We start from the raw sequence: 13,723 nt of genomic DNA on the forward strand, positions 1-13,723 counted from the left end.
TCCCGCGGCCTGGCCAGGGGGCGGCCCGAGCCCGAGGCCCCACGCGGGCCTGGCTGGGAGCTGCCCGGGAAGGGCCGCCCGCGCCGCCGCCCCCGCCTCCCGGCCCGGAGCCGCCGCGCCCTCGCAGGCCCGAGGCTGGGTGGGGACTGGGCGGCTTCCCCGGCGGACTTCCTGGCGGGCGGGGAGGAAGCGGCCGGGCCCTGCGGGACCCCGCGCCCGGGCCTAGCCGCGCCGCGCCGGGGGTGGGAGGCTGCGCCCTGCCCGCCGTGGGCAGCCGGGCGGCCTGGCCTTCCTACCCGACGGGAAAGGCTCGTTTCTGCGTGCTGAGTCTCCCTGGGTGAGCTGGCGGGGAGGAGAACTTGTCCACAGCCAGCACTGTAGAAAGCGTGTGGCCAAGTAGCGCTGCTCAGCCTGGCGCCTCCCCCCTGGTCAGCCCGTCCCCGCGTGTCCCCAGGTCTCACGCCAACTTCAGTAAAACTCCACCTCAGCAACGAGGACTTGCCCCCACTTCCAGGAGCCCAGCGCCCCGGAGAGGACCGGACCAAGGCTGGCATTCCGAGGCAGGAAAGAGTAGCTTGCTTTATTCCCACGTTTCCGACTAGTTGTGAAACAGTCACATCTCCTGAAACAGAAGCGCAGATTAAATGCATGAGCAAAACTTACTCTTGAGGCAAGTGAATCCTTTTGTGAACTGACTGACATATAAACCATAGCTCTTTGCATCAAGCAGTTCTTTTTTTTCCTGAAAACTAAGTAAAATATATGCTTTATTCCCTGCTTTGTACTTAATTTTTATTATTTTTTAAAGATACTTAGATTACAGAAATGATACATAAAAAATGTAGGCGATTCCCATATGTTCTTCTCCCTAGCCCTCCCACACTTTCCCACATTGACAACATCCTTCATTAGTGTGTTACCTTTGTTACAATTGAACTCATATTGCAGCATTACCCTAAGTGTGGATTATAGTTTACGTTATAGCTTAAATAAGATATATAATGACCTATATCTGTCATTTCAATATCATTCAGGACAATTCCCAACTCCCAAGAAAGCCCCCATATTACACCTATTTTTTTCCCTTTTCCCTTCCTTCTGAACCTCCGGTGGCCACTGCTTCCACGTCAGTGATGAAAGTTCTTCCATTGTTAAAATAACTGAGTCTATAGTAGAATAACAGTAAGTCTACTCTAGTCCATTGTTGATTCCCCAATCCTGAGGATTCTGGGATGGTGATGCCCACCCACCTCTAACTGAGAGAAGGCATAGATCCCATGGAACGGATAGATGAGACTATCTTGCTTGCAGTTGTAGACTCTCTTTGTTCCTTGGGATGGTCATTGTCCATCATTATTTCCTTGCTACTTGTCATGGCTGAGTCGAGTGAACTGGAGAGTAGATGTTGCAACTCTGTTGAGATTTAGTGCCCAACTGGCACAGCCCAAAGACTTAAGTCTCTTGGTCATAAATCTATCAACTCTAGTAATAACAATAGGTTCAAATAAAGGGGGCAGAAGAGCCATGTGTAGGGAAGTCACAGCTGAGTCCAACTCTGTCACACTAGGGAGCATAAGTTTCCAAAGTAGGGCCCACTGGCAGGGTGCCAAACTGTTGAGCTGTCAGTCCTTCCTCTGGTGCCTGGATGACTCCAGAGCCCTCAGGTAGTATCTCTTTTGGCAGTCAATGAGATCCTGCTGAGATGTGCATAACCTCTGGGATGACCTCCTGACTCACTTTGAAGTCTCTTAGCCATAAAAACTCATTTGTCTTTACCCTTTCCCCCTTTTGGTCAAGGTCTTTTTCCAGTTGCATTGCTAGTTGGTGCTTCCTAATAATCCCCGGATGCCAGGGAGGCTTATCCCCGGGACTCCTGTCCCATGCTGGGGGGTGGGGCGCAGGGAGGTAATGTATTTACATGCTGAGTTTGGTTTAGAGAGAGGCCACATTTGAGCAGCAAGGAGTTTCTCAGAAGGTACAAGTGATTCTTAAAAGGGTGAATGCGTGGTGGTCTCCACCTGCATGGACCTGTGTGTTAGTAACCCCAGCTTTGGCATGCCACAGGATGACAAGCTGTGTGGTCCTCTTAAATGATTGGTCAACCCAAACAATGGCAGGACACGCATTGCTCGCTCTGACAAACCCCACCGTATTGCTGCTAAACGTTTGCATTCCCAGAATGATTTCTGTACCAGAAGGCCCAGGCATTTGGCTCCCTTTCATTGCCGTGCTCCCCTCTGGGGTGAGCAGCTTGGACAGTTGTAGCCTCCTCTCCTTCCAGCGAGGCACTGATTAAGGAGGAGCCCTTCAGATGAGCTGCCGAGGATAAGGACACGTGTTTTCTCCTCCCTTCCTCTGTGAGACAAGCCCAGGCTCTTCTGAGGCGAGTGTCGGCAGGAGCCACCAGGGCTCTGGGCTTGCAGGGTGATTACGGCAACAAGACAAAAACCCAAGCGTCCAAGACTAGGGCTCAGGTCCTGGCCCTGCTCAGTTTCCTTGGTGGATGTGCTGACCTTTCTTACCCTCCGTTTCCTCCTGTGAAAGGCTAGGCTGGTCAGAGGACCTCTAGGATGCTTTCCGTTTCCGACTTCCTGAGATGCTCGGAGATGCCTTAGACCAAAGGGTGTCGTGGCCCCGCAGCATTCAGGGTTCGCACGCACGTGCAGTGTTTGGGTGCAGGTGTCAGGTGTCTCCAAAGGGTTGTTCTCTCCCGAGAGAGCATTGCTTCCATGCTCTTCAGGTCAATGGGGGAGCTGGCATTCCTTCCTGGGAACGGGAGTCTTAGACGCACAGTGGGGAAAATGCTTCTCACAGCATTTGATGAGCTTGTCAACTGCTGCAGCAGGGCAGCATTCTTTCTGGAGCATAGATGAGCAAAGATTCACCCTCAGGCCAGGATAGAAGGAACCAGGAAAAGTCTTCAGAGACTTAGCTTGAATTCTGTCGCAGCACTTCTGTGTGACTTTGGGCAGGTGCCGTAACTTCTCTGAGCTTTAGTTATCTCTTCAACCCAATTGGGGACCGTGCATGGATATTGTAAATGGTGTATATAAAGCCCTAGCCCCACATGTTGTGTGTGTAGCCTTCAGGAAGTGCTTGCTATTATTACGTTTGTTATTGTTATTCATTTCAGAGACACTTCTTTAACACGTGGGAAGCGCGCAGTAGCTCTGCTCAGTTGTCCTGCAACTCACCCACCCCGTTTTTATTCAGAGAAGCTTCTCTGTGAGTTACTAGTTTCAAAAACACACCCAGGGATTGATGAAGGCAAGTGAACTATTTGGTGGGTTTCCCCGAGGAGCAGCATACGCGGAGCTTTTCCGTCCGAGGCCTCGGTAGCAATCCCGCCACCTCGGCATTGCTGTTTCACCCCCTGCATTTAACTCCAATTAAACGCCAATTAAACGCCAGCTGCCTCCTTGGGGGATTTATTCCCAGTGCTGAATCAAGAGCATGTAATGAAAATTTAGCCACCAAAACAGGAGTTGAGGAAAAAGCAGTAGGGAAAGGGATGCACCTTTGGGTGAATGCTGAGGGAAAGCCACTGTGATGCGGACGTCGAGATGTGGCGTGGGGCCGTTTCCTAAGGGGCACACACCGCTCAGCCTTCCTGTGACGGCCATGTGAGGGCTGTGAAAGAATGCACGGAGAGCTGGGGAGAACCAGAGCCGACCTTGTCCACCTGACTCCCCTGCATCGAGCTTCTAGAGGATGAACGCTGGGCTTGGCATCGAAAGTCTGCCCGATGCGCGCCGCCCACCCCCTTGGGCCTGCAGCTGGATGGGCCGTGGCTGTCCTCTGAACTCAGCTCTGTTCCCTCAGCTGCCCCATCTTGCCGTTCTCAGCCACGTGCACGTCCTCCTAGTGGAAAAGAACCAGAGGACTCTTTTTAAAATAAAATTTTATTGACATATATCATCCATACACCAGCACACATGAACAAGTGTATAGTCAAAGTTGTGAACTTAAAAACAAACATGCACGTCGTCACGCAGGGCTCCCATAATCACCCCCCACCGGCACCTTGCGTTGTTGTGAAACGTGTTGCAAATTTTGAAAGAGCATCTCAGAGTATTACTGCTAACCCTGGGCCCTATCGTACATTTGGTGTATTCCCCCCAACCCCCCCATTATTAACACCCTGTATTAGGTTTATACATTGGTCACTGTGCATGAGAGAACCTTCTCCTCTGCCCCGCTGACCACAGTCCATCTTCCACCACTGGACTCCCTGTGTCGTAGAGGCCCATGCAAGTGACCACCCAGCACTCTCATTTTCATCAGACTTGTGCTGGCATCACCTCCGTTGATTTTGGAACGTTTTCATGACTCCAAAAGGAAAAGTCCTATACCCCTTTCTCCTCCCCTAGTGTTGTCCCTTAGTACTGAAAAAATATCTTCTTGCCATTGCCGCCAACATTTCCTTCCTGCTGCCAAGGACGCCGGTGACAAGCCGGAGGCCAGGTCCTAACGGAGGCTCCTTACGTCAGGGTCTCGGAGCCGCGGACCCCAGCGCCAGCTTTTCGGCGTTGTTTTTGGAATCACATTTCAGGTGAATCCAGAATGCAGCCAGGTTGCGAGGCACCGCGCCAGGTGTGGCCCTCGCTCTTGTAAATCCAGCCGTCAGCACGAGCTCAGCCCAGCAGGGCTTCAGCAAATGCGGTGATGGTGACGCAGGCGCGGAGCCCCCGAGATGCTTTACCTACACACACCTCTGTGTCCTGGCCAGGTCTTGAGAACTGGACCCTGCGTCTGTGCGGTCCAGCTTTCCCCTTGTTCGTTCCTTGGGCGTATCCTATTTATTTATTTATTTATTTTAATTAATTTATTTATTTATTATTCTCTCCTCCTCCTCTCCCCCCCACCTGCCTGCCCTGGTTGTCTGTTCTCTGTGTCTATTTGCTGCGTCTTCTTTGTCAGCTTCTGTTGTTGTCAGCAGCACGGGAATCTGTGTTTCTTTTTGTTGCGTCATCTTGCTGTGTCAGCTCTCCCTCACCATTCCTGGGCAGACTGCACTTTCTTTCGCGCTGGGCGGCTCTCCTTACGGGACGTGCTCCCCTACGCGGGGGACACCCCTGTGTGGCATGGCACTCCTTGCACGCATCAGCACTGCGCATGGGCCAGCTCCACACGGGTCAAGGAGGCCTGGGGTTTGAACCACAGACCTCCCATGTGGTAGACCGATGCCCTAACCACTGGACCAAGTCCGCCTCCACCTGTGCTCTTTCCCTGCTCCTCCCCGGCTGGACCACCTGTGCTCTCTCCCTGGTCCTCCCCACTGCTCTCCGTGAACTGCCGGAGCCTGAGCAGGGCCCAGACCCACCCTAGGGTCTCCAGCCAGCCTCGCTCCCCGCCTGCCCCCAGAAGCCTGACTGTTCGGCCTCCGTCGTCCCTCACGCAGAGCAGAGCTGCTAAGAGGGAAGGTGTTGCACCCCAGTTTAGCTTTTCCTCCGATGGCAGCCAGCGAGACTCCCTTCCCAGGAACTTCACCCACTCGGGTGTGGTCTGGCCTTGGGCTCCCAGGAAACAATCACAGGACAGTTCCCACGCTCAAGTTCCCGGAATCCGGGTATTTCAGGCCATCCATGATTGGGCCTATTGGAGAGAGGAGCTCATTGCATCCCGAGGACAACTCAGCGAAGCAGAGAGACTTTGTGGAAACCGAGGCTCAGGGAGGTGAAATCACCTGCCCAGTGTCACACAGCTGCCTGGAGACAGAGCGAGTAACCTCTGACTCCAGAGCCCATCTGGTTCCTGGAGGAGAGCCTTGGCTGCCTCTCCCAGAGCAGCGGGTGAAATAGCACGTAGTTACCCAGCACAGGACTGGCAGTGCGTGGCCTTCGGGGCGCATTTGTTGATGAAACGGACGCTTGGACACAGGTCCCAAAGCTGCGTGTCTGCTTTATTTTCTTTATTCCACCAAATGACCAGGTGCTCCGGAGGAACGTCCCCGGATGGAGTCCGAAGCAGCAAGGAGAAGCCCCCGCTGCTGGTGCCCCCCGCCGAGAGCCCTGGCACGGGCAGGCGTGCCTCGGTTCCCGGGGCCTCCGCTGCAGCTGGAGGAGGGCAGTGGTGGCCCGGGGCGCCCCGACGGGGTGAAAGAGCCCTGCCCCGGGCTCTGCTGGCCCAGGGTGCCTGCCCTGCTCCAGGCCCCCAGCTGGAAGAGAGTGCGGTGGGAAGGGGAGTAGCAGGGAGTTCTGGGGCCAAGCGTGGCTGAAAAGACGGAGGAAGGAGGAGCTCGGGACGGTGGAGAGAAGACACGCACCCAGGGAGCAGAAGGGCGTGCGCCTTGCAGCGACCTTTCTAGTAGAAATACCGAGCGCTGCGCCTGGTCATTCCAGATTATTCTGAATACAAGGGAGACTACCCAGAAATGCAGTCTTCCGTCAGCTGCTAAATCCTCCGAGAGCCTGAAGAGTAGATCAGCTTCATCTGCTCAGTGTGGTAACAGTCTCTGAGCCGGGTTCTTACTGGAGGGTGGGTGGTCCTTCCAGAATATGTCCCGTTTGTTTCATTTCTCTCAAATCTCAAGTCACTTTTGTCCGGGGTGGGCGCATCTTGCCGTGTTTCCGCCCCTCCCCTGCCCCTCCCCTTCCTGCAGTGTTCCTGCCCCGGTTCCCCTCACACACTTTCCCCCACTCCTGCCTCTTTCTCTGTCAGTTTCCCGTGTCCTTCCCGTCCCCTGTTGCCTCTCTTCCCTCCGTCCTTTCCCACCCTAGGTTGGAATATGGCAGAAGCAGCAGTGCTCCCCTGCCCAGGGCCCTCTGCCAGGAACTACGTCAGGTCAAATGATAGAAGGGGAGAAAAAGAGAATGCTTCTCAGGGAAATGGGGACGCTTGTTGAGGGGTGGCTTTGGTGCCTGCTGCAATACATGCCTTCCGGGGTGGCTAGATGCGGCCAGTGGCTACCACAGACCATGCGAGGTGGTTTTAAGGTTTATCTATTTATTTTTGCTTAATTCTTCTGTCTTCTGAACTTTCCATCCCCAGATCCAGAGTGGGCAAGATTACTGACCACCTGGTAGCAAGATTTATTTTCAGACTCTTCCCAGAAAGTTTTTTAAGGCTACCAGAAGAGGGGCACTGCAGCTGCTCCCAGGTCGCTTCCTAACAGTAAGTGTTTTATGGAAGCTTTCCAGATATTAAAAAACAGACGGGACCTGTGGTCTGCAGTGACCTGCTGAAGGCACACCCGAGCTACGGGACTGAGGGCGAGTGCCAGGCCCTGCAGACCTGTGGACACCTTCGCTCCTTTCTCGCAAAGGTTTGCCATTTCCTGGCTGTTGACTGTGAAGAAATGTCCATTTGAGACGTTCCTTATTGCTGCCAGCTTGAAAGCTTAGATTTCCTCCTCCTTTAAAAATATCCCCTTTGGCCCTAAGAACAGCACAGAACCACTTTTTGTGAGCTCAGGAGAAGGATTGCCACCTCTGACCTTTTCCTGTGGACTGAAGAGTGCGGCAGGTTCTGTGCCCTGTGGCCATGTGTGGGCTAAGCGCCAGGCCCGACGCCTCTTCCTGCTGTGGCCACCCCATCCCAGAGCACTGTAGCTGTGTGTCCAGGTGGTCCGTGCGTACTGACACTGCCCATCCTCCTGTGCCCACCCCATCCCAGAGGGCTGTAGCTGTGTGTCCAGGTGGTCCGTGTGTACTGACACTGCCCATCCTGTGCTCATGCCATCCGAGAGGATCCTAACGGGTGGTCTGGGTGGCCTGTGTGTGTCAGTGCTCCCCTCTTCCTCCAGTGGTCCCCCTGTCTCACAGGACCCTAATGGGCGCGTCTGCACGTGGTCTGTGCGTTGATGTCTCCCTCGCCTCCCTGCCTTCTTGCCCTGCCCCCTCACTGCTCCCAGGTGTGGCTTCCTTTCTGAACTCCAAGCGGTTTCTCCTCCTCAGTCTGTTAACTTGTGACCCTGAAAGAATAGAAAAGGGAAAAAGGAACTCAACTTCCTGAGCACAAAGCCTGAGCCACCACAAGCCTAAATAATGCTTTGAGCAAATTAGAGAAAGACGTTCCCTGTGGTGGGTGGCGGCCGGGGCCTGCGCGCTCAGCCCATGAGAGGAGCGCGGGCTGGACTGCAGCCCCTGCGTCCACGCTCCGGCCTCGTGCTCCTGGCAGAGCGCAGCCTTCACTGCGGGGGCAGCCCACTCCCACCCCCTGTTTTACGAAGCTAAGCTGCCAAGGCCACTTACCAGGAACGCGCTGGCTTTTACCATGGGGAGTTCTTAACTTAGAGGCTGGGAGAAAACACCCAGGTCAAGGCTTGAGGTGTAGCCCTCTCCCCAGAAGCACTCTGCAGGGTGTCGCGTTCATGGCGCGCAGTGGCAACCCCCACCTCTCCCCCTCCCCGGGCCTCGCTGCTCTCAGCTCTGGCTTTCCCGCTTCCTCTCTGCTCCCGTGGCCGATCCTCTCCTGAGTGCTGTTGCTTTAAGTTCTGTTTTGGGTCTTTTTCTCTCAGCCTCTGGGGGTTGCTCTCTGTCTCTGTGGCTTCGTCTCCCGTATTCATCTCATTTATAAAGGATCCAGTGAGAGGCTTAAGGCCCCCTCGGGTCACGCCCACAGCAGGGGCCTCACCTGAAGGCCCTGCCTCAACACGTCCACGCCCCAGGAAGGGATTGCTCCAGTGACACGAGTGAATTTTGGGGTCCATAAAAGCCTTCAACTGCTACCCCCCCCAGCTTTACCATGGATATTTCTTCCCTTTTCTTGGAGCTCTTTCGGTGCTATATAAATACTCGCAAATATTAAATTCTGTTTGGATAATTCATTTAAAATAAAATTTTCCCCAGATTATTTACATAATGGGATCTGTTTTCTCCAAGTTCTAGTCTCTAAACTTGAAATGCTTACACCAATAGGTAACCAAACTTACTTACTCCAATTCAAACAGTGTTACTAAATGCACATAATAAAAAGAGCTAATCATTATTCACTGTTTCCCATGTGATAGCTACCCTGCTAGGAACCTTCCATCTTTTTTCTCAAAACACTTTGGTGACGCAGGTACTACTTTATTTCCCTCATTTTACAGATAAGGAGTAAAAGCTTGGACAAGTTAAGTGACTTGGGCAGTGGTGGAGCTGGGGCTTGAACCCAGCTCTGTGCTTTTCTGCCACCAGAGTCCTTAACACCATCCTCAATTCCAGAGCACGTTTCTAGAAGCCAGACTCCCAGTTTCTTGGCAGCAGTACTCTGCAGTCTGATCTGTTTCCCGCAGGGCGCTGGGCGGATCCACTCACAGCCCTGCACCGCCCTGGGCGCGGCTCCAGGTCATGGCAGCGACAGCCCATAGAGGTCTGGTGGGCTGACCGAGGGGCTGGACTCCGCGACAGAGCTGCCCAACATGCACTTCTGGGGCTGGGAGTTGAACGCGAGGTGTGCAGGCCCGTGCACCCCTCCGAAACCGCAGGGCAGGCCCGCCTGGCGCTTCTGCCCCCCTGGGAGGCCTCCCGCCCCATCTCGGCCGTCAGCAGCGGGCTCCCCTCGTGCCCCTCTGCCCTGTAAGGCCGCCAGGCACCTCAGGTGACAGGCTCTGCTCCAGGAGGACCGCACGGGCTGGCCGAGCAAGGCCATCGAGGAGCTGGGGGTGAATGCTTTAGCAGCTTCGGGGGCACGAGTGGTGTGCGACGGTCACGATTACTAAGCAGTCCTTACGGGAAGCTGAAACCTGGCTTCTGGTCTCTTCCACCCAGTTGTCTGCATTTTGTCTTCTAGAGCTTTCAAACGTTTTCTTTGCTGTGACCCACCCATGAAGATACATTTGTCATTTAGACCCACATGTGTATGTATATATATGTATATGACTAAAACTTGAAGTTTCGTGGACTAGCAATTACCCTTTTGAGATGGGCAGCATCCTGATATTTTCTGTTACATTCTATCTCACTTTTTAAAATGCTGGTTATGACCTATTACTCAGTTGGTGCAAAAGTAATCATGGTTTTGCATTGTTGAAATTTCCCATTCGATATTGGCATACATTCTTGAATAAATGTGGTTATGTTATATATCATTTTAGTATGCATTTCTCACTTTGTTTTTTGCTAGTGACTTATTACTTGCTGTTTATATTTATTTTAGACTATGGAAATGATATTAGACAAAAAGCAGATTTGAGCCATTTTCTTACGTGAGTTCAAAATGGGTCGTAAAGCAGTGGAGACAACTTGCAATATCAACAACGCATTTGGCCAGGAACTTGTAATGAACGTACAGTGCGGTGGTGGTTCAAGAAGTTTGCAAAGCAGACAAGAGCCTTGCAGATGAGGAGTGTAGTGGCCGGGCATCAAAAGTTGACAACGGGGAAGTAGACTTGGCCCAACGGATAGAGTGTCCGCCTACCACACGGGAGGTCCACGGTTCAAACCCCAGGCCTCCTTGACCCGTGTGCAGCTGGCCTATGTGCAGTGCTGATGCGCGCAAGGAGTGCCATGCCACACGGGGGTGTCCCCGCGTAGGGGAGCCCCACATGCAAGGAGTGTGCCCCATAAGGAGAGCCGCCCAGCATGCAAGAAAGTGCAGCCTGCCCAAGAATGGTGCCGCACACAGAGAGCTGACACAAGATGACGCAAAAAAAAAAAAAAAAAAAAGTTGACAACGACCAACTGAGGGCAATCATTGAAGCTGATCTTTTTTCAGCTGTACAAGAAGTTGCTGAAGACCTCAGCTTCTACCATTTGAAGCAAATTGGAAACATGAAAACTCAATAAGAGGGTGCCTTATGAGCTGACTGAAAATTTTTTAAAAATTGCCATTTTGAAGTGTCATCTCTTATTCTACACAACAACAGCAAAAAACAATTTCTCTATTAGATTGTGACATGCAATGAAAAGTGGATTTTATATGACAGCTGCTGACAACCAGCTCAGCGGTTGGACTGAGAAGAAGCTCCAAAGCACTTCCCAAAGCCAGACTTGCACCAAAAAATGTCATGGTCCCTGTGTGGTGGTCTGCTGAGGTCTGAGCCACTACGGCTTTCTGAATCCCAGCGAAACCATTATATCTGAGAAGTAGGCTTAGCAAAAATGAGATGAGCCAAAAACTGCAACACCTGCAGCCGGCATTGGTTCACAGAAAGGGCCCAATTCTTCTCCACAACAAAGCTCGATTGCACGTCATACAACCATCGCTTCAAAAGTTGAACGGATTGGGCTACAAAGTTTTGCCTCATCTGCCGTATTCACTGGATCTCTCGCCGACTACCACTTCTTCAAGCATCTCGACAACTTTCTGCGGGAAAAATGCTTCCACAACCAGCATACTTTGCAAGAGTTTGTTGAATCCCAAAGACGGATTTTTACACCACAGGAATAAACAAATTTATTTTTTGTTGGCAAAACTATGTTGATTGTAACGGTTCCTATTTTGATTAATAAAGATTTGTTTGAGCCTAGTTATAATTTTAAGTTCATGGTCCAAAACTGCAATTCCTTTTGCATCAACCTCATAAAATGAGTTCCTCATGCGATATTGGGTTAACTACCATTTGAAAAGCACTGCTCAAAGGGTTACAGAGCAAATACAGAATTGGCCTGGCCTGTTTTTTGGAAAGCTCCTGAGATGTTCGAAGGTGGCTGCCGATGTATGTCTGAGTCTCCTCCATGCTGGGTACCCCAGGCTCCTTTAGTCCTCGACCTGCCTGGGTTCCCATCCATTCCCACCCTGCCCAGTGTCTTCCGAGTGCTTTCTGGGTAAGGAGCGTCTCCCTTAAACCTGGTGCTGAGAGCTGAGCACGTGACCGCACACAGAGCTCGACCGCCCCTCGGCTTTGTGGGATCATCAGACGCCTGATCTCAGGCCCCAAAGTCGATATCACTCCATTAATCGATAGCCATTGGGCACGGGTATTCATTCACTAATTTACCTAAAACAGCTAATCTAGTCCATTTTTCCCTCTGTTTGGTCTAAAGGATATCCTGAAATATTTTCTTTAATAGAGGAGGAGGCTCAAACAAGACACCCCCATTCATATTTCCTAGATCTACCAGTTAAATATTCCAAAACTCAGGCAGGAAGGAACTGTGTCTCCCCTCAAGGAAATAATTAAAAAGGAAAGAACCTGGATTACAGGCTGGTAGTAATTAGGGAGCACACCCTATGTGCTAAGCATTGTGCTAAGAGTTTTACACTCAATTAACTCACAGATTTCTCACACTCTTTGAGATGAATTCTCTCGTACTCCCACTTCTCAAAAGAGGAAAAACTGAGTTTCAGAAAACTTAAGTATTTACCCAAAGTCACAGAACTCGTAAGTGAGGGGCTAGGTCCCGGCCCATTGGACTCGTAAACCTGTGCTTCTAGATGCTCGCCTGCCTGCTGTGGAGGAGACCATCTCTGGGGTTTAGAAAGAGAGAATGTACTTTATGCGCCTCGCCTCGGGCTTAGCACACGTTTTACTCACCCCGAGAGGGCACGGGAAGGGCTCAGGAGCAAGGGCAGGTCCCTTGCAGCCCTCGGGAGCCTGTGAGAAATGTCCAGTTGTCACCACCGGGGAAGGGCTTGTACCGGCATTGGAAGGCAGAGAGCACCGTCCAGTAGTGGCGGCAGTCCTTCCTTATCCAGCCCAAATGCCGACCGTACATTTGGAGACCCTGAAATAGCCAACCAACTAAAGTGCCGTGAGCTCTCAGAATGCCCACGGTGTCTGCAGAAATAGTAGCAGAGAGTGAACTTCTTGAGGGACCGGCAACCTGGCTAACCCAGGTTCTGACCAGGTTGTCTGGGGCCAGCGCCTGTCCTTCCCTTTACTTATGTAGGTCCTTTTCCCTGGACGCGATCTGCTGCTTGCATGTTTCTTGGTCCATATCGCTGACAAAATTTCGTGTTTAGTGCGTTTAGGCAGTATGCTCCCAGGAGAAACAGGGAGGCGAGGTGAGGCCCGTGTGTCGTCCTGGCTGTGACGCTCAAGACCCCACACAGGCTCAGACCGGTCGCTTCAGGATGGAGCCAAATGACCTGGGGTGGGGGCAGCAGAGAGCCTCGCCCTTAGTAGCTACTCAATAAATGCTGGTCGGGAAACTTTTCCATGATGAGCACAGAGTCCTCAGGCAAGCTTCCCATGCAGCAGGTTTTGCTAACAACCTGTTCTGTTACGTAACACTGAATTCCCCTGGAGAGTTTCCTCATCTCTAGGGCCCCTGATACTTCCAGCACGGCAGAGCTGTCTCACCTGTGTGTCTTCCCACTTAGCCTCGCATCTTCCCCTTCTTTGCTTTTCACTCTCCCGCTCTCAACCCAGCCCTCTCCTGTTAGCAGTGACGCGTACCCTCAGCTCCGGGCACTTGTGGTGTCCCTGAATTGTGCTCCTGCCTACAGTGTGCAAGCAGGGGGCAGGGCATGCGTCAGAATCTCCAGGGGAGGCATGTGCCTTGACAAAAAGCTTTATTGCAGAGCACGATTTTATATTTGGAAACAAACAGAGGAAAAAACCCAACTGTTGTTTTTGTAATACAGTGAGTACTGAAAGAAAAGCTTGGAAGAATCTTCATGCCTGGAAATAATATAGGGGTTTATCAGATCCGGGGTTCCTTCATTGCAGGGGACTTACCCAGGGGTCCATGGACCCCCAAGGAGTAGGTGGAAAGATTTCAGGGAGTCTGAGCTTGAATTGAAAAAAATCAACTTAATATCTTTATTTTCTTGGATCTCTAACTGAAATCTAGTATTTCCTTCACTTAGGAATATATGCAATAAATAAATTATAATAGTACTCATTTCACCTGAT

General features: G+C 52.0%; 1 protein-coding gene across 6 annotated transcripts in view; it reads left to right on the forward strand.

The window, feature by feature from the left end:
• AMOTL1 (angiomotin like 1) overlaps window positions 1–13,723 on the forward strand; it is a 181,370-nt gene that overhangs the window by 62,123 nt on the left and 105,524 nt on the right. The gene's annotated exons all lie outside the window — the stretch shown is intronic.

Source organism: Dasypus novemcinctus, chromosome 27, assembly GCF_030445035.2.
Source record: "Dasypus novemcinctus isolate mDasNov1 chromosome 27, mDasNov1.1.hap2, whole genome shotgun sequence".
NCBI classification, from domain to species: domain Eukaryota; kingdom Metazoa; phylum Chordata; class Mammalia; order Cingulata; family Dasypodidae; genus Dasypus; species Dasypus novemcinctus.